We start from the raw sequence: 26,635 nt of genomic DNA on the forward strand, positions 1-26,635 counted from the left end.
TTTCAGCATCCTTGAATCAACTTGGGGTGCCTTGGGAATCCCCAAGCTTGAGCTCTTGTCACTCTTTATCTCTTTGTCCATAAGAACTTCACCCAAAACTTGAAAACTTCACAACACGAAACTTAAACAGAAACTCGTGATATCATTAGTATAAGAAAGCAAATCACCACTTCCTTAGGTACTGTAGCAAACTTAAATTCTACTTATGTTGATGTTGGGTTACTGTATTTTCAATCTTCAATGGCTAATACCCCCCAATACTATCCATAGTTTCATCAAAATAAGCAACCAACTCAACAAACATAGAATCTGTTAACAGCAGACCAGTCTGTAGCAATCTGTATACTTTGTATACTTCTGGTACTTAAAAAATTCTGAACAATTACGACAGTCTGAATAATTTGCGTAGCAATCAGCAGCAAAAAGAATCAACTCAAATGTTGTCACAGAAACAAAATGAAAATTCTTTTCGTGAGCAGAAATATTCTGTCTTTTCCAGCATCTTTTCGAACGATCATCCCCAAGACTAATCATAACAGTTTCACTTGGCACAAACGCAAAAGAAACACAACAACACAATCATAACAGAATTATGAAAGTGTGGAAAACACAAAACAGAAATAAAAAGGATAGATTCATTGGGTTGCCTCCCAACAAGCGTTATTCTTTAACGCCCTTAGCTAGGCATAAGGTGATGGAATCACGTATAGTCATCTTTGGTGCTCAAACCATAAGTAGTGTGATCATTTATCATCTTAAGATCTTCATCTTTATTGGATGACTCACCACTAGCTTTAGGAACAAAAACAGACTTGACAGTCTTTTTGAGAGTGAGATTTGGAGTAATTTGCACAGCGGCAAAAGTGGAACCCAAGTTGGTTATGACATCTTCTAGTTTGCCAATTCTAGAGGAATCATTAACTATAGGTTCCTTCTCCCTTAAATTTTTCAAAACCATTCCCACTTTGGATTTGTAATAAGTAATTTGATTGTGGATCTTTCTATCCAAATCCTCAATAAGTTCAATTGTAGCAATTTTGTTTTCAATGGCGTCAAGCCTTTGCATCACGTGTTCCAAGGTCAAGGTAGTTCCATTAACCATGAGCGGGGGTGAGCGTACCAAATTCATGATAGCTCCATAGGAGTCAACAGTATGGCTCCCCAAAAAATTCCCACTTACGATGGTATCAAGAATATACCCATTCCAAGGAGAGATTCTAACAAAAAAACTGCGAAGAAGAACGGTAGTGGAATGCTTACGAGTAGATCTACTTTGAGCATTGAAATCATGTACCAAGCATCCTTTAAATTTTCTTCCTCGTTCTGCTTGAAATTGAGAACTTCGTTCTCAGGGGTATCGTTTGGAGTGGTGGTTCTAGCCATTGATGGACTATCCCACACACAAACGAGCAGGAAGTAAGCGAGTGAAACGGGCAAAAGGGAACGGCAAAAAGGCAAAAGAAAACGGCAAAGGAGAAAGGCAAATGAAAATGGCAAATGTGAAGTGGGGGAGAGGAAAACGAGAGGCAACTGGCAAAAAAAGGTAAATGCAAGAGATGAGTTTGTGACACCTACTTGGATAGATCTTCACTTGATCTCTCCCTAGCAACGGCGCCAGAAATCCTTCTGCTGCTGGCTACACCTATAGGGATTTCCTTGGCAAATATGCAAAGGATTCCCCCGCGGCCTTGGAGCCTTGCGTTGGTGTTCCCTTGAAGAGGAAAGGGTGATGTAGCACAGCTGCGGTAAGTATTTCCCTCAGTTTGAGAACCAAGGTATCAATCCAGTAGGAGGATCATGTCAAGTCACAAGTACCTGCACAAACACAAAGAGCTTGCACCCAACACTATGAAGGGGTTGTCAATCCCTTATAGATTGTTTGCAAAGTGAGAACTGAAAGCAAAACGTAAACAAAGCAAAGTAAAAGTGAAAGCGGAGATGATAATTGTGAATAGACCCGGGGGTCGTAGTGTTCACTAGTGGCTTCTCTCATGAAAGGAAGTAGACGGTGGGTCAACGAATTACAGTCGAGCAATTGATAGAACCGCGCAAAGTCATGACGTTATCTATGGCAATGATCATATCTATAGGCATCACGTCCAAATCAAGTAGACCTATACTTTCTACATCTCTATTATTACTCCACACGTCGACCGCTATCCAGCATGCATCTAGTGTATTGAGTTCATAAGAACAGAATAACGCCTTAAGCAAGATGACATGATGTAGATGGACAATCTCAATCTATGATAAAAGCCCATCTTGTTACCCTTGATGGAAACAACACGATGCGTGCCATGCTGCCCCTTCTGTCACTTGGAAGGTCACCGCACGGTATGAACCCAAAACCAAGAACTTCTCCCATTGCAAGAATCATAGATCTAGTTGGCCAAACAAAACCCAAGACTCGGAGAGACTTACAAGGATATCAAATCATGCATATAAGAAATCAGCAAAGACTCAAATATAATTCATAGATAATCTGATCACAAATCCACAATTCATCGGATCTCGACAAACAGTGCGCCAAAGAGGATTACATCGGAAAGATCTCCATGAAGATCATGGAGAACTTTGTATTGAAGATCCAAGAGAGAGAAGAAGCCATCTAGCTACCAACTACGGACCCGTAGGTCTGAAGTGGACTACTCACGAGTCATTGGAGAGGCAATGATGTTGATGTAGAAGCCCTCCAGCTCCAAAGTCCCCTCCGGCAGGGCACCGGGAAGGGTCTCCAGATGAGATCTCGCGGAAACGGAAGCTTGCGGCGGCGGAAAAGTGGTTTCGTGGACGCCTTGATATTTCTGGGATTTTAGGGAATATATAGGCCAAAGACCTAGGGCAGGGGAGCGCCAGGGAGGCCACAAGCTTGGTAGCCGCGGGCCCCCCTGGCCGCGGCTACAGGGCTTGTGGGCTCCCTGTGGGCCTCCTGCCTCGGCCCTCAAGTCCCCCGATCTTCTTCTGTTCTAGAAAAATTCATTTCGGGGATTTTATTCCGTTTGGACTCCATTCCAAAATCAGATCTCAAAAGAGTCAAAAACACAGAAAAAACAGGATCTGGCACTTGGCACTGAATTAATAAGTTAGTCCCAAAAAAGATATAAAAGGTATATAAAACATCCAAAGTTGACAAGATAACAACATGAAACCATCAAAAATTATAGATACGTTTGAGACGTATCAGATACCCGAACCGTTAAACCTATAGCGGCACTATAGCGGGTCAATTGTCGGATCTTTCGGTAATTTAAACTCTGTTGCCGGGTTGCCCGTTTTCCCTCTCTTCTATGCCTAGCCCTTGTGCACAGTGCACCAACCCTACGGGCAACCTAGCCCAAAACTTCCCCTAGACCTGAAAGTACGGTCGTGAGCGTTTCCGGATCAACCCTGTTTTATCTTAAACCGTCATCGGTTTATCCATTGAACTCTCTTAATCTATTTTCTCAACCGTCCGATCAAAATTGGAGGGTCCGAACCTAACCCATTGGCTATATATATTCCATCTAAACCAAATTCAGAACAAACCCTAGATCCATTCCCTCGTCAATGCCTCGCACCTAGCCGCGTCCGCCCTGCATCTCGAGCGCCGACGGCCTCCTCTTTGATCTGCCAATGAACGGGACTACTCCGCCTCCCGTGGTTAGATCCCGCCTCCGGGAGCTTATCTGCCTCGCTGGAGATGCGTCCCTGCTCGTTCCCTCCAGATTCCCGAGGCCAGCCCCACACGCCCGACTCTCCGATGAGCATGGACTTGCCCCGTTTTCCCTTTGTTTCCTCCCCCTGCTGTTCCTGTCTCTCTAACCTCCCCTCATCTTGTTTTCTTCTCTGAACAACAAGAAAGGGAGCCGCTCGAGATGCAGCTTCGCCATGGCCAACCTCAAGCTTGCTCCACCGCCGTCATTGGTCGCCTCCACCCCGTTCTGGTTAGAATGGACCTCCACGCCCACGCGGGACCTCCACCTCGCCTCGTTCATGATGCTTCTCGCCGTCCTCTCCGATTGCCTTGTGGTGATCTCGTCCAACCATGGCCAAAAGCTCTGCATTTTCCCCCAAGATCCGTCCTGGCATGTTTAGGTTATTTAGCTTTGGTACTTATTTTAACCATACGGATAGCTGAATTGGATAGCACAACTATTCCCCCCACGATCACGACTTGCAGGTCCTCAGTTCGAATCCCAGCCTTGCATGTTTTGTTTTGTCTCATTTCTTTCAAGCTAATTGTCTCTAAGTTTCTTCATTCAGAGCCTTGGTGTGTTATTGTTGGAAATATGCCCTAGAGGTAATAATAAAGTTGTTATTATTATATTTCCTAGTTCATGATAATATCTATTATTCATGCTATAATTGTATTAACCGAAAACCGTAATACATGTGTGAATATATATATCACAATCTGTTCCTAGTGAGCCTCTATTTGGCTAGCTCGTTGATCAATAGATGATCATGGTTTCTTGATCACGGACATTGGATGTCATTGATAACGGGATCACATCATTGGGGAATGATGTGATGGACAAGACCCAATCCTAAGCACAGCACTAGATCGTGTTGTTCTTCTGCTAAAGCTTTTCTAATGTCAAGTATCATTTCCGTAGACCATGAGACTTTGCAACTCCCGGATACCGTAGGAGTGCTTTTGTTGTACCAAACGTCACAACGTAACTGGGTGATATAAAGGTGCGCTACGTGTATCTCCGAAAGTGTGTGTTGAGTTGGTATGAATCAAGACCGGGATTTTTCACTTCTTATGACAGAGAGGTATCTTTGGGCCCACTCGGTAGAACATCATCATAATGAGCTCAGTGTGACTAAGGAGTTAGCCACCAGATGATGTGCTACAGAATGAGTAAAGAGACTTGCCGGTAACGAGATTGAACAAGGTATAGGGATACCGACGATCGAATCTCGGGCAAGTATCATACCGGTAGACAAAGGGAATTGCATAAGGGGTTGATTGAATAATTGACATCGTGGTTCATCCGATGAGATCATCGTGGAACATGTGGGAACCAACATGGATATCCAGACCCCCGCTATTGGTTATTGGCCAGAGAGATGTCTCGGTCATGTCTGCACGTCTCCCAAACCCGTAGGGTCTACACACTTAAGGTTCCATGACGCCACGGTTATAGGGAAATAGTGTACGTGGTTACCGAAGGTTGTTAGGAGTCTCGGATGAGATCCTAGACATCACGAGGAGCTCCGGAATGGTCCGGAGGTAAAGATTGATATATAGGATAGGGGTTTTGGACATCAGAAACGTTTCGGGCGTCACCGGTAACGTACGGGGACCACCGGAAGGGTTCCGGGGGTCTACCAGGAGGGGCCACCAGTCCCAAAGGCTAGCACGGGCCAAAAGGTGGAAGGGAACCAGCCCAGAGTGGGCTGGTGCGGTTCCTACCTGGGCCCAAGGCGCAGCAAGAGAGGGAAAGGTGGGAAACCCTAGCGCCCCCTTTCCCTTGCACTGGCCGCCACCTCCCATGCGAGATGGGGCTCCCCCACCCCTTGGGGCTGGGAACCCTAAGGGGTGCGCCCCCCTCCCCTCCCCCTATATATAGTGGAGCTTTTGGCTGACTTGAGACACACGAAATCGCTCTCTCGGCGTAGCCCTGCTCCTCCTCTTCCTCCTCTTTCGCGGTGCTTGGCGAAGCCTTGTCGTAATACCTCGTAGCTCCACCGGCACCACACCGTCGTGTTTCCGGAGCTCTTCCTCAACCTCTCCCTCCTCCTTGCTGGATCAACGCATGGGAGACGTCACAGGGTTGTACGTGTGCTGAACGCGGAGGTGTCGTGATTCATCACATAGATCTGTACCGACCGCGATCTAAATCGCTCAAGTACGACTCCATCGATCGCGTTCTAGTAACGCTTCCGCTTAGCGATCTTCAAAGGAATGAAGATACTCTAACCCATCACTTGTAGTTGGTTTCTCCATAGATAGATCCTTGTTTAGCGTAGGGAAAATTTTGAAATTACTACGTTACCCAACAGTGGCATCCGAGCCAAGGTTCTATGCGTAGATTCTGTGCATGAGTAGAACACATAAGTTATGGGCGCTTATTTTGTCAATTGCTTGCCGTTACTAGTTTATATTGATTTGGCGGTATCGTGGGATGAAGCGGCCCGGACCGACTTTACACGTACTCTTACGTGAGACTGGTTGCAGCGACAGACATGGACAAGTTGCATAAGGTGGCTAGCGGGTGTCTGTCTCTCCCACTTTAGTCGGATCGGATTCGATGAAGAGGGTCCTTATGAAGTGTAAATAGCATTGGCATATAAACGTTGTGGCTGTCACATAGGTAAGAAACGTTCTTGCCAGAAACCCAAATCAGCCACATAGAACTTGCAACAATAATTAGAGGACGTCTAACTTGTTTTTGCAGGGTATGCTATGTGATGTGATATGGCCAAAAGAATGTGATGTTACATGTGTGATGTATGAGATTGATCATGTTCTTGTAATAGGATTCACGACTTGCATGTTATGAGTATGACAACCGGCAGGAGCCATAGGAGATTTCTTAATTTATTGTATGAGATGCAACTCCATGTTGATTACTTTACTTTAGCGCTAATGGTTAGCTATAGTTGTAGAAGTAATAGTTAGCGTGACGACGCCACGGAGACAAAATGATGGTGATCATGATGATGGAGATCATCGTGTCATGCCGGTGACGATGATGATCATGGTGCCCCGAAGATGGAGATCCAAGGAGCAAGATGATAATGGCCATATCATCTCACTATACGATTGCATGTGATGTTTATCATGTTTTACATCTTATTGCTTAGAACGGCGGTAGCAAAGATAAGATGATCGCTCATGAAAATTTCAAGAAATTAATCCCCTAAGTGTGCACCATTGCGAAGGATCGTTGTCTCGAAGCACCACGTGATGATCGGGTGTGATAGATTCTAACATTCGCATACAACGGGTGTATGCCAGTTTACACACGCAGAACCCTTAGGTTGACTAAACGAGCCTAGCATGTACAGACATGGCCTCGAATACGGGAGACTGAAAGGTCGAACATGAGTCGTATGGTTGATGCGATCAGCATGGAGATGCTCACTATTGATGACTAGTCCGTCTCACGTCATGATCGGACACGGGATAGTCGACGTGGATCATGTATCACTTGGATGACTAGAGGGATGTCGATCTGAGTGAGAGTTCATTAAATAATTTGATTAGATGAACTTAATTATCATGAACATAGTCAAAAGGTCTTTGCAAATTATGTTATAACTTGGGCTATAGCTCCTTAGGTTTTTTGATATGTTCCTAGAGAAAACTTAGTTGAAAGATAGAAGTAGCAATTATGCGTACTCGGTCCGTTAACAGAGGATTGTCCTCATTGCTAAGCAGAAGGCTTATGTCCTTAATGCACTGCTCGGTGTGCTGAACCCGAAGCGTGATCTGTGGATATTGCTAACATCCGACATACACGTTTTTTATAACTACATGATAGTTCCGTACATATTGCTTGAACGGCTTAGAATTGAGGCGTTAAAGACGTTTCGAACGTCGCGGGACATACATGATGGTCCAAGAGATGAAATTGGGATTTCATGCTCGTGCCCGTGTTGAGAGGTATGAGACCTCCGACAAGATTCTTTGTCTGCAAAGTAAAGGAGAAGAGCTCAATCATTGAGCATGTACTCAGATTGTCTGAGTACTACAATCGCTTGAATCGAGTGGGAGTTGATCTTCCAAATGAGACAGTGATAGGTCTCCAAAGTCACTGACACCAAGCTACTAGAGCTTCGTGATGAACTATTACATATCAAGGAAGGATATGATGATCCTTGAGCCATTCGCAACGTTTGACACCGCGAAAGTATAAATCGAAAAGGAGCATCAATTGTTGATGGTTTGTAAAACCGCTAGTTTCAAGAAGGGAAAGGGCATGCAGGGATACTTCATTAAACGGCAAACCAGTTGCTGCTCTAGTGAAGAGACCCAAGGTTGAACCAAACCCGAGAGTAAGTGCTTCTGTAATGAGGGGAACAGTCACTGAAGAGGAACTACCCTAGATACTTGGTAGATAAGAAGGATGGCAAAGTCAACAGAAGAATATTGGATATACATGATATTGGTGTGTACTTTACAAGTACTCCTAGTAGCACCAGGGTATTTGATACCGGTTCGATTGCTAAGTGTTGGCAATTCAAAATGAAAGCTACGGATTAGACGGAGACTAACTAAAGCCGAGGTGACTATTTGTGTTGTAAGTGTTTCCAAGGTTGATATGATCAAACATCGCACACCCCCTCTACCATCGAGATTAGTGTTAAACCTAAATATTTGTTATTTGGTGTTTGCGTTGAGCATAGACATGATTGGATTATGTTAATGGCAATACGATTATTCACCTAAAGAGAATAATGGTTATTATGTTTACTTGAGTAAAACCTTCAATGGTCTTGCACCTAGAATGAATGGTTTATTGAATCTCGATCGTAGTGATACACATATTCATAATATTGTTGCCAAAAGATACGAAGTAGTAATGGTAGTACCACTTACTTGTGGCACTACTGCTTGAGTCATATTGGTATAAAATGCATGAAGAAGCGCCATGCTGATGGATATTTGTACTGACTCATTTTTGAAACGTTTGAGACATGCAAACCATGCATGTTGGAATAAACGCATGAAGAAACTCCATGCGGATGGATCATTTGGACTCACTTGATTTTTGAAGGACTTGAGACATGCAAATCATACCACGTGGGCAAGATGACTGAAGACCTCATTTTCCTGTGAGATGGAACAAGAAGGTAAGTTGTTGGAAGCAATACATTTTGATGCGTACAGTCCAATGAGTACCGAGGCACGCAGTGGATATCATTATGTTCTCACTTCACAGATGATTTGAGTAGATACTAGTGTATATACTTGATGAAACACATGTCTGAATTATTGAAAGGTTCAATTAATTTCAGAGTGAAGTTGAAGATCATCGTGACAAGATGATAATATGTCTACGATGTGATCGTGGAGGTAAACATATATATCTGAGTTACGAGTTTGTTAAACATTTAAGACAATGTGAAGAAGTTTCACGTGAAAAATGTTTCACAACTCATGCCACCTAGAACACCATAGTCTAATGGTGTGTCTGTATGTCATAGTCATGCCCTATTAGATATATTGCATACTTTGATATTTCTTATCAAATTACCACTATCGTTTATGGGTTAGGTATTAGAGACAACCGCATTCACTTTAAATAGGGCACCACGTAATTCCTTTGAGATGACACCGTACGAACTATGGTTTAGAGAAACCTAAGCTGTCATTTCTTAAAAGTTTGGGGCTGTGTTGCTTATGTGAAAGAGTTTCAGACTGATAACCTCGAACCGAAAGCGGATAAATGCATCTTCATAGGACACCCAAAACAGTTGCGTATACCTCCTATCTCAGATTCGGAAGCAAAAGTGTTCGTTTCTAGAAACGGGTCCTTTCTCAAGGAAAGGTTTCTCTCGAAAGAGTTGAGTGGGAGTATGGTGGATACTTGATGAGGTTATTGAACTATCACTTCAACAAGTGTATGGAAGGACGCAGGAAGTTGTTCCTATGGTGCCTACAACAATTGAAATGGAAGCTTATGATAGTGATCATAAAGTTTCGGATCAAGTAACTGCCAAAACCTCGTAGGTGGACAAGGACGCGTACTACTATAGAATGGTGCGGTAATCCTATCTTAGAGGTCAAGTTGTTGGACAACAATGAATCTACAAGATATGGAGAAGCGATGGTGGGCCCGGATTCCGAAAAATGGCTGGACGCCATGAAATCCGAGAGGACGATCCATGTATGAAAACAAAGTGTAGACTTTGTAAGAACTACTTGATGGTCGTAAGACTATTAACTATGGATGGGTCTTTAAAAGGAAGACAGACGGTGATGGGGAAAAGTCACCATTAAGAAAGCACGACTTGTCGCAAAGTTGTTTTAGACAAAGTTCATAGAGTTCACTACGATGAGACTTTCTCACTCGTACCGATGCTGAAAGTTTGTTGGAATTTTGTTAGTAGCTGCATCATTTATGTAATCTTGTAGATAGGATGTCAAAATATTGTTTCATCAACGGTTTCCTCAAGGAAATGTTATATGTGATACAACTAGAAGATTTTCTCGATCCTAAAGGGTGCTAACAAGTATGCAAAGATCCAATGATCCTTCTATGGACTGGGACAAGCATCTCGGAGTTGGAATATACACTTTGATGAGATGATCAAAGTTTTTGGTTTTATACAAAGTTTATGAGAAACTTGTATTTCCAAAGAAGTGAGTGGGAGCACTATAGAATTTCTAATGAATATATGTGGTTGACATATTATTGATCAGAAATAATGTAGAAATTCTGGAAAGCATAAAGGGTTGTTTGAAAGGAGTTTTTCAAAGGAAAACCTGGATGAGCTACTTGAACATTGAGCATCAAGATCTATGGAGATAGATCAAAGTGCTTAATAGAACTTCCAACAAAATGCATGCCTTGACAAGTTTTTGAAAGTGTTCAAAATAGATCGGCAAAAGAAGGAGTTTTTGGCTGTGTTATAAGGTGTGAGTAAGACTCAAAGGTCCGACCACGGCTGAAGAAAGTGAAAAGACGAATGTCGTCCCCTATGCATCAACCGTAGACTCTATAACTATGATATGATGTGTATGGCACCTAAAGTGTGCCTTGCCATGAGTCAGTCAAGGGGTACAAGAGTGACCCAGGAATGGATCACTCGACAGCGGTCAAACATATCCTTAGTGACTAGTGGAGTAGGAAATTTTTCTCAATTTTGGAGGTCATTAAGGAGTCCGTCGTAAAGGGGTTACGTCGATGCAAGCTTTGTCACTAATCCAGATGACTATGAGTAGTAAACCGGATTCGTATAGTGGAGCAGTCATTTGGAATAGTTCCAAATGGTGCATGGTAGCAGTATCTATATGAAGACAAAGAGATTTGTAAAGCACACACGGATCTGGAAGGTTTAGATCTGTTGAGTAATAAACCTCTCTCACAAGCAAGACATGATAGAACCCCAGAACTGTATGGGAGTTGGATTCATTGCAATCACATAGTAATGTGAACTAGATTATTGACTCTACTGCAAGTGGGAGACTGTTCAAAAGATGCCCTAGAGGCAATAATAATTTTATTATTATTATATTTCCTAGTTCATGATAATTGTCTATTATTTATGCTATAATTGTATTAACCGGAAACCGTAATACATGTGTGAATATATAGATCACAATGTGTCCCTAGTGAGCCTCAGGTTGGCTAGCTCGTTGATCAATAGATGATCATGGTTTCTTGATGATGGACATTGGATGTCATTGATAACGGGATCACATCATTGGGGAATGATGTGATGGACAAGACCCAATCCTAAGCATAGCACTATATCGTGTTGTTCGTCTCCTAAAGCTTTTCTAATGTCAAGTATCATTTCCTTAGACCGTGAGATTGTGCAACTCCTGGATACCATAGTAGTGCTTTAGGTGTACCAAATGTCACAACGTAACTGGGTGATTATAAAGGTGCACTATGAATATCTCTGAAAGTGTCTGTTGAGTTGGTACGAATCGAGATCGGGATTTGTCACTCCGTATGACGGAGAGGTTTCTCTGGGCCCACTCGGTAGAACATCATCATAATGAGCTCAGTGTGACTAAGGAGTTAGCCATGAGATGATGTGCTACGGAACGAGTAAAGAGACTTGTCGGTATCGAGATTGAACAAGGTATAGGGATAACGAGGATTGAATCTCGGGCAAGTATCATAACGGTACACAAAGGAAATTGCATACGGGATTGATTGAATCCATGACATAGTGGTTCATCCGATGAGGTCATCGTGGAACATGTGGGAACCAACATGGATATCCAGACCCCGTTGTTTGTTATTGGCGGGGGAGTTGTCTCGGTCATGTCTGCACGTCTCCCGAACCCGTAGGGTCTACACACTTAAGGTTCGATGACGCCAGGGTTATATGGAAATAGTGTACATGGTTACCGAAGGTTGTTAGGAGTCCCAGATGATATCCCATACATCACGAGGAGCTCCAGAATGGTCCGGAGGTAAAGATTGATATATAGGATGAGGGGCTTTGGACACCGGAAATGTTTCGGGCGTCACCGGTAACGTACCGGGACCATCGGAAGGGTTCCGGGGGTCCATCGGGAGGGGCCACCAGCCCCAAAGGCTTGCATGGGCCAAAAGGTGGAAGGGAACCAACCGAGAGTGGGTTGGTGCACCTCCCACCTCGGCCCAAGGAGCAGCAAGAGAGGGAAAGGGGGAAACCGTAGCGCAGATGGGCCTAAGGCCCGTCTGGGGTGTGCCACCCCCTCTCCCTTGCCGTGGTCGCCACCTCCCAAGCCAGATGGGGCTGCCGCACTCCTTGGGGGTGGGAACCTTAAGGGGTGTGCCCCCACCCTCTCCCCCTATATATAGTGGAGCTTTTGGCTGATTTGAGACACACGAAATCTCTCTCTCGGCGCAGCCCTCCTCCTCCTCTTCCTGGTCTTCCGCGGTGCTTGGCAAAGTCGTGTTGGAATACCTCATAGCTCCACCGCCACCAGGCCGTCGTGCTGCCGCAGCTCTCCCTCAACCTCTCCCTCCTCCTTGCTGTATCAAGGCATGGAAGACGTCACCGGGCTGTACGTGTGTTGAACATGGAGGTGTCGTGATTCGGCACATAGATCGGAACCGGCCGCGATTTGAATCGCTGCGAGTACGACTCCATCGAGTGCATTCTAGTAACGCTTCCGCTTAGCGATCTTCAAAGGTATGAAGATGCTCTACCCCATCACTTGTTGCTGGTTTCTCCATAGATAGATCCTCATTTGGCGTACGGAAAATTTTGAAATTACTACGTTACCCAACAGTTATATCTTTGGTAATTATCCATCTTGCGTCGAAGTCACACCGTAGCGTACTGGTTACCACACATGCATCCAAATAGGAGGTGCTACGTTTGATACCTAGTCACCCCAATTTTCATGTCATTCCCTTTTATTATTGCACACACCTACACCCCGTCATGGCTAGTTGATGTATATTTGAAATCCTTCCCATGCAAGTAGCAGAGATTAGTGAAGTGGCTAGCAACCTTGATTTCAACCGAGAGGTCTTTGGGTCAAATCCCATAGACACCGGATTATTTTGTCTCTGTTTTATTTTATTATTATTTTTCTTTTGACCTCATAGTATTTTGTTAGTTTCACGTACCCCGTATTCATGCTGATGGATCTTTGTACTCACTCATTTTTGAAACGTTTGAGACATGCAAACCATGCCTGTTGGTATAAACGCATGAAGAAACTCCATGTGGATGGATCATTTGGACTCACTTGATTTTTGAAGGACTTGAGACATGCAAATCATACCACGTGGGCAAGATGACTGAAGACCTCATTTTCCTGTGAGATGGAACAAGAAGGTAACTTGTTGGAAGCAATACATTTTGATGTGTATAGTCCAATGAGTACCGAGGCACGCAGTGGATATCATTATGTTCTCACTTCACAGATGATTTGAGTAGATACTAGTGTATATACTTGATGAAACACATGTCTGAATTATTGAAAGGTTCAATTAATTTCAGAGTGAAGTTCAAGATCATCGTGACAAGATGATAATATGTCTACGATGTGATCGTGGAGGTAAACATATATATCTGAGTTACGAGTTTGTTAAACATTTAAGACAATGTGAAAAAGTTTCACGTGAAAAATGTTTCACAACTCATGCCACCTAGAACACCATAGTCTAATGGTGTGTCTGTATGTCATAGTCGTGCCCTATTAGATATAGTGCATACTTTGATATTTCTTATCAAATTACCACAATCGTTTATGGGTTAGGCATTAGAGACAACCGCATTCACTTTAAATAGGGCACCACGTAATTCCTTTGAGATGACACCGTACGAACTATGGTTTAGAGAAACCTAAGCTGTCATTTCTTAAAAGTTTGGGGCTGTGTTGCTTATGTGAAAGAGTTTCAGATTGATAACCTCGAACCAAAAGCGGATAAATGCATCTTCATAGGACACCCAAAACAGTTGGGTATACCTCCTATCTCAGATTCGGAAGCAAAAGTGTTTGTTTCTAGAAACGGGTCCTTTCTCGAGGAAAGGTTTCTCTCAAAAGAGTTGAGTGGGAGTATGGTGGATACTTGATGAGGTTATTGAACTATCACTTCAACTAGTGTATAGAAGGACGCAGGAAGTTGTTCCTGTGGTGCCTACACCAATTGAAATAGAAGCTTATGATAGTGATCATGAAGTTTCGGATCAAGTAACTGCCAAAACCTCGTAGCTGGACAAGGACGCGTACTACTATAGAGTGGTACGGTAACCTATCTCAGAGGTCATGTTGTTGGACAACAATGAATCTACGAGATATGGAGAAGCGATGGTGGGCCCGGATTCCGACAAATGGCTGGACGCCATGAAATCCGAGAGGACGATCCATGTATGAAAACAAAGTGTAGACTTTGTAAGAACTACTTGATGGTCGTAAGACTATTAACTATGGATGGGTCTTTAAAAGGAAGACAGACGGTGATGGGGAAAAGTCACCATTAAGAAAGCACGACTTGTCGCAAAGTTGTTTTAGACAAAGTTCATAGACTTGACTACAATGAGACTTTCTCACTTGTACCGATGCTAAAAGTTTGTTGGAATTATGTTAGTAGCTGCATCATTTATGTAATCTTGTAGATAGGATGTCAAAATATTGTTTCATCAACGGTTTCCTCGAGGAAAGGTTGTATGTGATACAACTAGAAGATTTTCTCGATCCTAAAGGGTGCTAACAAGTATGCAAAGCTCCAGTGATCCTTCTATGGACTGGAACAAGCATCTCGAAGTTGGAATATACACTTTGATGAGATGATCAAAGTTTTTGGTTTTATACAAAGTTTATGAGAATCTTGTATTTCCAAAGAAGTGAGTGGGAGCACTATAGAATTTCTAATGAATATATGTGGTTGACATATTATTGATCAGAAATAATGTAGAAATTCTGGAAAGCATAAAGGGTTGTTTGAAAGGAGTTTTTCAAAGGAAAACCTGGATGAGCTACTTGAACATTGAGCATCAAGATCTATGGAGATAGAGCAAAGTGCTTAATAGAACTTCCAACGAAATGCATGCCTTGACAAGTTTTTGAAAGTGTTCAAAATAGATCGGCAAAAGAAGGAGTTCTTGGCTGTGTTATAAGGTGTGAGTAAGACTCAAACGTCCGACCACGGCAGAAGAAAGTGAAATGACGAATGTCGTCCCCTATGCATCAACCGTAGACTCTATAAGTATGCTATGTTGTGTATCGCACCTAAAGTGTGCCTTGCCATGAGTCAGTCAAGGGGTACAAGAGTGATCCAGGAATGGATCACTCGACAGCGGTCAAACATATCCTTAGTGACTAGTGGAGTAAGGAATTTTTCTCGATATTGGAGGTGATTAAGGAGTCCATCGTAAAGGGGTTACGTCGATGCAAGCTTTGTCACTAATCCAGATGACTATGAGCATTAAACCGGATTCGTATAGTGGAGCAGTCATTTGGAATAGTTCCAAATGGTGCATTGTAGCAGTATCTATATGAAGACAAAGAGATTTGTAAAGCACACACGGATCTGGAAGGTTCAGATCAGTTGAGTAATAAACCTCTCTCACAAGCAAGACATGATAGAACCCCAGAACTGTATGGGAGTTGGATTCATTGCAATCACATAGTAATGTGAACTAGATTATTGACTCTACTGCAAGTGGGAGACTGTTCAAAATATGCCCTAGAGGCAATAATAATTTTTTTTATTATATTTCCTAGTTCATGATAATTGTCTATTATTTATGCTATAATTGTATTAACAGGAATCCGTAATACATGTATGAATATATAGATCACAATATGTCCCTAGTGAGCCTCCAGTTGGCTAGCTCGTTGATCAATAGATGATCATGGTTTCTTGATGATGGACATTGGATGTCATTGATAACGGGATCACATCATTGGGGAATGATGTGATGGACAAGATCCAATCCTAAGCATAGCACTAGATCGTGTTGTTCGTCTCCTAAAGCTTTTCTAATGTCAAGTATCATTTCCTTAGACCGTGAGATTGTGCAACTCCTGGATACCATAGTAGTGCTTTATGTGTAACAAATGTCACAACGTAACTGGGTGATTATAAAGGTGCACTATGAGTATCTCTGGAAGTGTCTGTTGAGTTGGTACGAATCTTGACCGGGATTTGTCACTCCGTATGACGGAGAGGTATCTCTGGGCCCACTCGGTAGAACATCATCATAATGAGCTCAGTGTGACTAAGGAGTTAGCCATGAGATGATGTGCTACGGAACGATTAAAGAGACTTGTCGGTATCGAGATTGAACAAGGTATAGGGATAACGATAATTGAATCTCGGGCAAGTATCATAACGGTAGACAAAGGAAATTGCATACGGGATTGAATGAATCCCTGACATAGTGGTTCATCCGATGAGGTCATCATGGAACATGTGGGAACCAACATGGATATCCAGACCCCGCAGTTTGTTATTGGCGGGAGAGTTGTCTCGGTCATGTCTGCACGTCTCCCGAACCCGTAGGGTCTACACACTTAAGGTTCGATGACGCCAGGGTTATATGGAAATAGTGTACGTGGTTACCGAAGGTTGTTAGGAGTCCCAGATGAGATCCCATACATCACGAGGAGCTCCAGAATGATCCGGAGGTAAAGATTGATATATAGGATGAGGGGTTTTGGACACCGGAAATGTTTCGGGCGTCACCGATAACGTACCGGGACCATCGGAAGGGTTCCGCGGGTCCATCGGGAGGGGCCACCAGCCCCAAAGGCTTGCATGGGCCAAAAGGTGGAAGGGAACCAACCCAGAGTGGGTTGGTGGGCCTCCCACCTCGGCCCAAGGAGCAACAAGAGAGGGAAAGGGGGAAACCCTAGCGCAGATGGGCCTAAGGCCCGTCTTGGGTGCACCACCCCCTCTCCCTTGCCGAGGTCGCCAACTCCCAAGCCAGATGGGGCTGCCGCACCCCTTGGGGGTGGGAACCTTAAGGGGTGTGCCCCCTCCCTCTCCCCCTATATATAGTGGATCTTTTGCTGATTTGAGACACACGAAATCTCTCTCTCGGCGCAGCCCTGCTCCTCCTCTTCCTGGTCTTCCGCGGTGCTTGGCAAAGCCGTGTTGGAATACCTCATAGCTCCACCGCCACCACGCCGTCGTGCTGCCGCAGCTCTCCCTCAACCTCTCCCTCCTCCTTGCTGTATCAAGGCATGGGAGACGTCACCGGGTTGTACGTGTGTTGAACATGGAGATGTCGTGATTCAGCACATAGATCGGAACAGGCCGCGATTTGAATCGCTGCGAGTACGACTCCATCGACTGCATTCTAGTAACGCTTCCGCTTAGCGATCTTCAAAGGTATGAAGATGCTCTACCCCATCACTTGTTGCTGGTTTCTCCATATATAGATCCTTATTTGGCGTACCGAAAATTTTGAAATTACTACGTTACCCAACAGTTATATCTTTGTTAATTATCCATCTTGCATTGAAGTCACACCGTAGCCTACTGGTTACCACACATGCATCCAAATAGGAGGTGCTAGGTTTGATACCTAGTCACCCCAATTTTCATGTCATTCCCCTTTATTATTGCACACACCTACACCCCATCATGGCTAGTTGATGTATATTTGAAATCCTTCCCATGCAAGTAGCAGAGATTAGTGTAGTGGCTAGCAACCTTGGTTTCAACTGAGAGGTCTTGGTGTCAAATCCCATAGACACCGGATTATTTTGTCTCTATTTTATTTTTATTTTTTTTCTTTTCACCTCATAGTATTTTTTTAGTTTCACGTACCCCATATTCATGCCTCCGGCACATGGGAACCCGGTAACCGGGATCACCCCATCATTCTTTGGCATGACACGCTCACAATTCGTTGGCACCGGAACATTTTTGTGGCTATCATTTGCATGCATCTTTTAACCATGTCATATGATATTGTGTTGCTTGTATCTTTTAGATCGTAACTCAGTTGGAGTTGACTATGTGTGTAAACCAACTAGAAAGACGTGTAGAATCACATGCTTCATCTCTTGCCATGTTAACAACATTTTAAAATTGTCGTGTACCTAAATGGGAGTGAACTAAATAGTTCTAATGTAGAGTTTCGTCAATATGAAACTCGTTGCACATTGAGCTTCACTTAATGTGTAGTGTTTGACTGTTATGAATTGTCATGCCATGCCTAGCATAATTTAAACTGATCATGCATCAGATGTGTTGTGCATCATGTCTTGCATATGTTATAGTGTTATCGTGTGTTGATTGTTGTTCCGGACTGTTTCTTCTCGATAGAGTTTTGAACCACTTCTGAGTGTGAGTATCCGTTCCGCTACATTGGTTTTTCTACTTCACGGATTCGTTCTTCTTCCAAGTGGGATCATAGGCAAGATGATCATTTCCCTAGATACCATTACTATAATTTCCATGCTAGTTGTCTCGTTTCTTTCGCTATGTCTCACTACCTACCACCTGTTTAATAAGCCTCCCAACATTGCCATGAAAACCTCTAACCTTTCGCAACCCAGGAACAAATTTTGGCTATGTTACCGCTTGCTCAACCTTTTGTTAGCATTGCTAGTTGCAGGTGCAGTTGCTTCCAAGTACAACATGGGTCCTTGATATATCACCTCATAATTGCTATTTAATTTAATGCACCTATATATTGGTAAAAGGTGGAAGGCCTGGCCTTCTAGCCAGGTGTTTTGTTCCATCTTTGTCGTCCTAGTTTCGGCAACCGGTGTTATATTCCATAATTGAGCGCTCCTAACACGCTCGGGGTTGTTATGGGGACCCCCTTGATAATTCACCTTAGTTTCAAACTGGTCTCGCAAGGCCAAACTTGGGTACTATTGCCTAATAACTAATGAACCGCATAGGGAGGAATTAACCCGTGGATAATTAATCAACCCCCGGGCCAGTGCGGGTCCAAAAGGGGCTGCCTGCGGGGCCATCACAAGGAAACTCAAGGATTAATTTAACTCATAGTTAGTTCCATTCGGTCGTGTCCTAAGAACGAGATATGCGACTCATATCGGGTTCGTCGACACGTCGGGTGGCCTTGCTAGACTTGTTTTACCTTTTACGTAATATCTTGTTCATCGGGATTCCAGTGATGCTTTGGGCTATCTCGGAGTTGAGGTTTTCCACTAAGGAATCTGAGGAGATCATGAGTTTCGTGATCGAGGCTTTCTATGCAGGTTGTGGTAATTTGTGATGGACTAGTTGGAGCACCCGTGCAGGTTTAAATCTTTCCGAAAGCCATGCCCGCAGTTATATGGCAACTTGGAAACTTCGTTTAACATCCAATTATAGAAAACTTTAAGTAAACTTAATTAAAATATGCCAACGGTGTGTGTAACCGTGACTGTCTCTTTTCATGAGTTATGTATCCAGAAGAGGACACAGTGAGGTTATGTTTGACATAAGTAGATGTTAAGGGTCATTCATTTGATCATCATTAGTCACGTCCTTTTATGCATAGATCATCCCCCCGTCATTCTTCTACTCGTAAGTTAGCAACCTCAAATAAATGCTTAGTCACTTGCTGCCGACTCACCACTTAACCATACCTCACCCATTAAGCTTTGCTAGTCTTGATACCTTTGGAAATGAGATTGTTGAGTCCCTATGGCTCACAACTTACTACAACAACATTTGTAGGTACAGGTAAATCAATACTTTGACGTGAGCGTGATGATTGTTCTATTTGCAGTTTCTTCTTCTTCTTCTTCATCGATCGAGGATGGGTTCCACGCGGGCAGCCTGGGATAGCAAGGATGGACGTTGTCCTTTTATCATTTGTTTTTGTTTGTAGTCGGACCCTGCTCTTCTACATGGTGTTTGAATATGTTGATGGATCTGCTCTTTATGTAGCTTGTGGCGAGTGTAAGCCAATTCCATATACTCATCTCTTGTGTACATGTACTTGTAACGAGGGTAGGGTCGGATCTTGGGCATTAGAAATCTTTATTGACTCCCAATCCAGGTCTTGCTTCCCTTGTGAGGGAATCATGTTCTCTTCTAACTTCTTACCACATGCTGCTTACCGCGGGCTGCTTACTAAGGTCTTCTCACCGCTGGCAGCTTACCATGGGGGGCTTACCACGGGCGGCTTACCATGGGGGGCTTACCGCGGGCTTCTTACCGAGGGCTTCTCATCTTCGGGACTCATCTTCAGGATTAATCGCCGGAGGCCTTCTTATCTTTGGGTGACTTAAGCCCAAAGATGACTTAACGTCAGGGAGGCCTAAGACCAAAGATGACTTAACATCAGGGCGACTTCATCCCAGAGACGACTTAACATCAAGGCGACTTAAGTCCATAGATGTCTTAACATTAGGGCGACTTAAGCCCATAGAGGACTTAACATCAGGGTGACTTAAGCCCATAGAGGACTTAACATCAGGGACACTTAAGCCCAGAGAGAACTTAACATCAGGGCAACTTAAGCCCAGAGAGGACTTAACATTAGCGTGAATTCATCCCAGAGAGGAGTTAACATCAGGGCGACTTAAGCCCAAAGAGGACTTAACATCAGGACGACTTCAGCGTGAAAAGGACATAACATGAGGGTGATTTAAGCCCTGAGATGACTAAACCTCATGAGCCAGGTCTTGGTCGTGGGGAATATCCCCTACATTTGCCTCTAGGTTAACTTGAATTTATTCATGGTAAGCTCCTGAAAAAAATATGCCAAGAGACTGGCTTGCTTCCCAGGCCGGCGTATTTCAATGAAGTGGCTCCTTTGAAAATCCAGGTTTCTTCTTCATATTAACGATCCATCTTCTCAATCATCTTGCAGGTACGCGTCTTTTTCAATAAAATATTGGGAATAAAACATCCATATGTCGTTGAGTCGCCTTCTAATGCTTTGGCTAGACAAAAATCTATTGAGCCGGTCTCACACACAATTGATATCTTGAAAGTTCACTTCAACTTTTGATATATCCATATTACGTGTAGCCTCCAAGATCCAAGTTTATTAGTTCGTGATGTCTTGGTGTTTTGCAATATTATCTTTGACTATGTACCCCCAAGTGTCGGGTTGTCTTGCCTGCAGCAGCCTGGGACTTGTAAATGTCTTATTCTTTATAAAGCTTCAACTCGTGTAGCCCCCAAGGGTCGGTTTATAAGTGTGTGATGGGCCGGGTCTTCAACTTGGACCTCATAATCTGTTTGAACAACTAAATGTTGTAGCCCCCAAGTATCGGGTTGTCTTGCCTTTAGCAACCTCGCTTATGTATTTGTCTCATGTTCATAAAACTTCAGCCAGTGTAGCCCCCAATGGGCGTGTCATTATGCAATAATGAGCAAGGACTTTGTACATCTGATTATGTAAATTTGAGCAGCAATATGTAGCCCCCAAGGGCCAGCTTATCTCCTGGAAATGGTCAGGTCTGTTGATGATGTGATAATTTGAAAAAGCGGATTGCATTAGCCCCCAAGTGTCATGGTACATGCTTGCAGTCACATGGGAGTTTCATACTTTGATGTAATCTTGATTTGAATAATATAACCCCCGAGTGCCAGGTCGTGTGCCTGCAGCGACTCGGGACTATTCCTTCCATTGTAGAATAAAATCATATCTAGTCAGTGAACTGATGATGCCTTTGTGATGAAAGAAATCCTTGACTGTGGTTGCTATGTAACTCGACAAATATATGTTTAAGAAATCCATAAGTGTTGTAGTTTTAATACAGAGCACAAGTTGAAAAAAATCCAAGAGCCAGTCAATTAGATGACTCGACATTATATGTGATAGGGCAGATCTTAAAAAATAGTCAATTCTTTCGAGCTACCTTAAAACCCCCAATCATTTAACACTGGTTATGATAAACCATGATGAAGATCCAGCCATATTGTCTATCAAAGATCTATTTTCTCCCGCAAAAGTTTATGCTTTGACCCAGTTTGAAGACAGGCATGATATGTATGCATGATGCAATGCATGATGATGTATGTATATGATAATAGTATAAAAAGTGCCATTTTTCGAGGCATGACATAAAGACCGACTTTCGATGTTGGAGTCTTTCTTCACTGAACTGGGTATGATAACCCATGAGGATAGAAACTTTTAATAGGCTGGCTCAGTGAGACTCGGCGATTTAGATTGGCTGATCAAGCTCAAGTCAGGCTTCAGTGAAGCGGGTACATTAGCCCATGGTTTCTCCTTTTTCCATATGCTGGCTCTCCCGCGACACACTCGATGTTTTAACCTTGACAAGTTCAGGGTCGACAATGGATTGACTTGCCAAGAGTACACGGGGCCTTTTAGGGGGAGTCGCACAAACATACTGTCAGGTCTAACCATCGTATAGCAGTAATTTTTCGCGGACCAAGAGCGTGAGAAAGCTAAACTCAGTGAGTTGGAAGCCCCCAAGTGACCCATCATCAGGGAAAAGCCCAACATAGGATTGCAGAAGATAATGCTATTACTGCCAAACAATCTAGGGACTAGTAGCCCCCACATAAGTCGGCTTTATTCCACTGATCACCATTGTCGCCTATGTTTGAACCGTGCATCATGACAATTGTTCCTCTTTGGATTATAACACCTATGTTTGAATGGTCGCTTCATGGCGGCTCGTCCTCTTTGGCATCAACGATGTCCATGTTTGAATGGTCGCATCATGGCGGCTCCTGTTGGGAAACTTTAACTCGCCCGCCAATAAAGTAGGATACCCATGTTTGAACGGTCACATCATGGTGGCTCGTCCTCTTGGGCGACTTTAAATCTTCCGCAAATAAGACAACAGCCCGTGGGACCGAGTTATCCTCCGTTGAATGATCCGGGGTTCTTGAATTATTCAGTCCGGTTGAATCTGTCGAGCCGTGTGTGTGTAGCCCCCGAGTCCTAAATCTACTCAAGGAGGTGGCTTGAGAGTCTCCATACTTGACTGTGGCGTAAGCCGGCGTAAGGTTGACCGCTAAATTATGGATTTTATCCAAAATGGAGACGACATAGGCAGCTGATGATCTTTATGGCGCTCATCATATGACTTTGGCAAATATTGTGGCCAAATTAAGTGCATATGCATCTTGGCCCATGCTTTATTCTGAGGTAGTCCGGCTCTCCTGGCTCCTGCAGGGCTCTTTTTCTTTGTCGCTTGTTTTGAATTATTGGTTCAATGATGGCTGGCTCAAATTGTACCTTCACCATGGATGTTTCCTTCATGACAAGCTCTTTTGTTTCTTTTGATATGTTGAAGTAGATAGTATTGCCAGGGTAATGGGTCAATGCATCTTTCCATTGAGCAACCCAGCACGAGTAGGAGCTGGTGCGTGTTTCGACGATGTTGTATAAGACATGAATGCCATTTTTTTCCTTTGCTCCAATGTTGTTGGAGGAGACGGGCCGTGGGGGCGGTTTGCGTGCATCCGTTGGACGGCTCGTATAGGCGAGCGCGACACCGACATGTTGATATAGATCGAACCGTGGGGGTGGCATCTTGTGTGCATATGTTGGACGGCTCGTATAGGCGAGCACCGCACCTATATGTTGATGTAGACTAGACTACATGGGCGACATCTTGCGCGCGTCTATTGGGCGACTCGTATAGGCGAGCACCGCATCGATATGTTGAGTTAGACCGGACCGCGGGGTTGGCGTCTTGCGCGTATCTGTTGGGCGGCTCGTATAGGCTAGCACTGCACCAGGATGCTGATGTAGACCGGACCACGGGGTCAGCGTCTTGCACAAGCAGACGTGGCACCGGCGTGATGAGTTGAATGCGAGAGCTGTCCGACGATTTGGCATGGACGCGAGAATCGGTCGCGGCGTTGTAAACCACCTTGATCGCGCGGACATGAGAGTTGGCCGCGTCGTTATAATTCCTATTGGTCGCACGGACGTGTGAATTGGCCGCCTCGTTGGAAGTCGTCTTGGTCACACACACGTGAGAGTGGGCCGCGTCATGTTGTTGTAGCATGGACCACGTTGCACCCGTTTAGTAAACGGTTCGTACGGGGTAGCACCGATGTGTTTAGAGTAGACCATGCCACGGGAGCGGCTTGCGCATTTGACTGAAGTGTTCAATGTATTTTAACGCTGGTGCGCCACCCCCCTCCATTTATAATTTAACCTGCGCATACTTCGTACAAGTTAAAAGTATAATTTTTTTTGAGAAAATAAATCCACGTGAATATTTTTACGAGGAAAGATATCACCTGATCATAATTTCATCGGGACGACAGACGTGTCCCATGAAGTGGGTAGCCTTTCATAATTGGTGACCAGGCCACCGTGACTCGTATCTTACACGAGCCAACATCAAGCACGTCATGGCTTCTAACACACTCCAAAGGTACAAAGGACGTCCCAGCCTCCACGACCTTCTCAGTTCTCACCACCATGAGACAACATAGTAGAAATTACGAGCCGTCCAATCCTTTCAACAGAAACAATGCCGCGTGAGAGCTTCATCTTCTGGCTGTCGGCAGCAACGACCTCTTATTTGCCCAGTACACGCAGTTAACTGGCCGTGGAACCATCTTGGCCATGACCCCTCAGTAACCTCGACCACTATAGTGGCCTCGGCGCAAGCGAGACGAGCAACAATGGCAACTTCAGGTGTGGCAAGGCGAACCCATCGTGGCAGAGGAAGGTCCAACTCGGAGATGAAGTCTGACGCCAAGTACAACTTGAAGAGGCGACGGTGGAGGCAAGGCGCGACCGAGACGGAAGTGGCGCGACTACTGAGCAGTTGTTATGCAGAAGCGAGTGGCACGTAGGTGGTAGGAAGCCTCGGCGGGCGAACCAGCGCAACGGGGCGAGGTGGAGCTGCACGGGCAGAGCCAGTGTGGGCGTATGTTGGAATAAGCCATGATATCCAGTCTGGCTCGGATTTGGAGCGCCGCACCGATTCGTATTGCAGTACCTAGGTAGTGACTTAATATATATATACGTGTATCCCCTTGTAAACCAGATAAAAAAAAGCAATACAGAAGTTTACCAAGCTTGAGAGCATGTAGCAATACTACATCGATCGGTTTTTGCCTGAGTTATAATTCGCTGCGATCCCTCGAATACATACGATCCCTAGCTTATCTAGCTTTGCCAAAGATCCATCCAGCTACTTGTGTGCTTGCTAGCTTGCAAGTACACGCACGCTGTAGCTACTGGTTAATTCTAGGGATCAAAAGCCAACAATTGGTATCTAGAGCCTCGACGATCTACGATTTACGATGACGGACAGCGACACTTAATCGATCAAGTTTGGCAGCGGCGGTGCCAAGACGAACAAGAACGGCGACAAGGTGAAGAAGGGCGGCAAGTCAGCAACCAGTGGTAGGAGAACGGGCGGCGGCAATGTCCAGGCGCATCGCCACATCCCCATCCAGTACCCGATGCTCACCGACGACAACTACGGCGTGTGGGTGGTGAAGATGAAAAATTATTCTCCGATCCCTTCGAGTGTGGGAGGCCATCACGGACGACGTCGACGAGGAGCCTGACAAAGGTGCCATGGCCGCCATAGCCCAGTCCGTGCCGGATTTCGTGCTAATGACATTGGCGGAGTTCGAGATGGTAAGAGAGGCATGGAACACATTCAAGGAGATGAGGATCGGTGAAGATCGTGTCACCAAGTCTCGGCCACAAGTGCTGAAGCGCCAATTTCACAAGTTGTAGATGGAGGAAACTGAATCGATGAACGACTATGCCATGCGTCTTACTACTTTGGTCGGAGAGATCCGCGCGCTTGGTGCAAAGCTCAATGATACCGAGATTGTGGAGAAATATTTCAGCTCAGTGACTGATAAATTCACGTACATCATCGGCACGCTCGATCAGCTTTACGACATCGACGACATGACCATAACGGAGGCGATTGGACGCTTGCGGACATGGGAAGAGAATACTCGTGGTTGTCGGAAAGGCAAAGGAGGAGGTAGTGACCAACTCATGTAGTCGCGCGCAGATTGGGAGACCCCAAGTAGCAACGGAAGGCGTGACGGGAGCGAAGGCTCAAGCAACACGAAGGGCGATGGACAAACCGGAAAAGGCAAACCACAAGGTCGTGGTAAGGCGGGCCAATCTAAAGAGAAGAAGCCACGGAACTTGAACTTGTCCGAGGTCAAGTGCTATAACTGCAATAAGATGGGTCACTTTGCGAAGGATTCTCCGAAGCCTAACAAGCGGGAGATCGATCAAGGCGAATTTGGCAAAGCAGGAAGGCGAAGGTCCAGGTCTTCTGATGGCCGAAGTTTGTGGTCTCGCTGAAACGGTGGTTGTGAAACCAAGCCGGAAGGTGCTACTTCATGAGAAGGAAGTGACACCGAAGTTATCTGGTGATTAGAACGTGTCGTGGTATCTCGACACGAGTGCGAGTAACCACATGATGGGGTGCAAGGAGAAATTCCTCGAGCTGGAATACGTTGTTGAAGGCTCGGTCAAGTTCGGTGATGGTTCAGCTATGGAGATTTGCGGGCAAGGATCTGTCCTCTTCGAGGGTCTCACACGTGAACATCGCATACTCACCGGAGTGTACTACATCCAACGACTTCACAACAACATCATCTCTATTGGGAAG

Source organism: Hordeum vulgare, chromosome 4H, assembly GCF_904849725.1.
Source record: "Hordeum vulgare subsp. vulgare chromosome 4H, MorexV3_pseudomolecules_assembly, whole genome shotgun sequence".
In the NCBI taxonomy this organism is placed as follows: Eukaryota; Viridiplantae; Streptophyta; class Magnoliopsida; order Poales; family Poaceae; genus Hordeum; species Hordeum vulgare.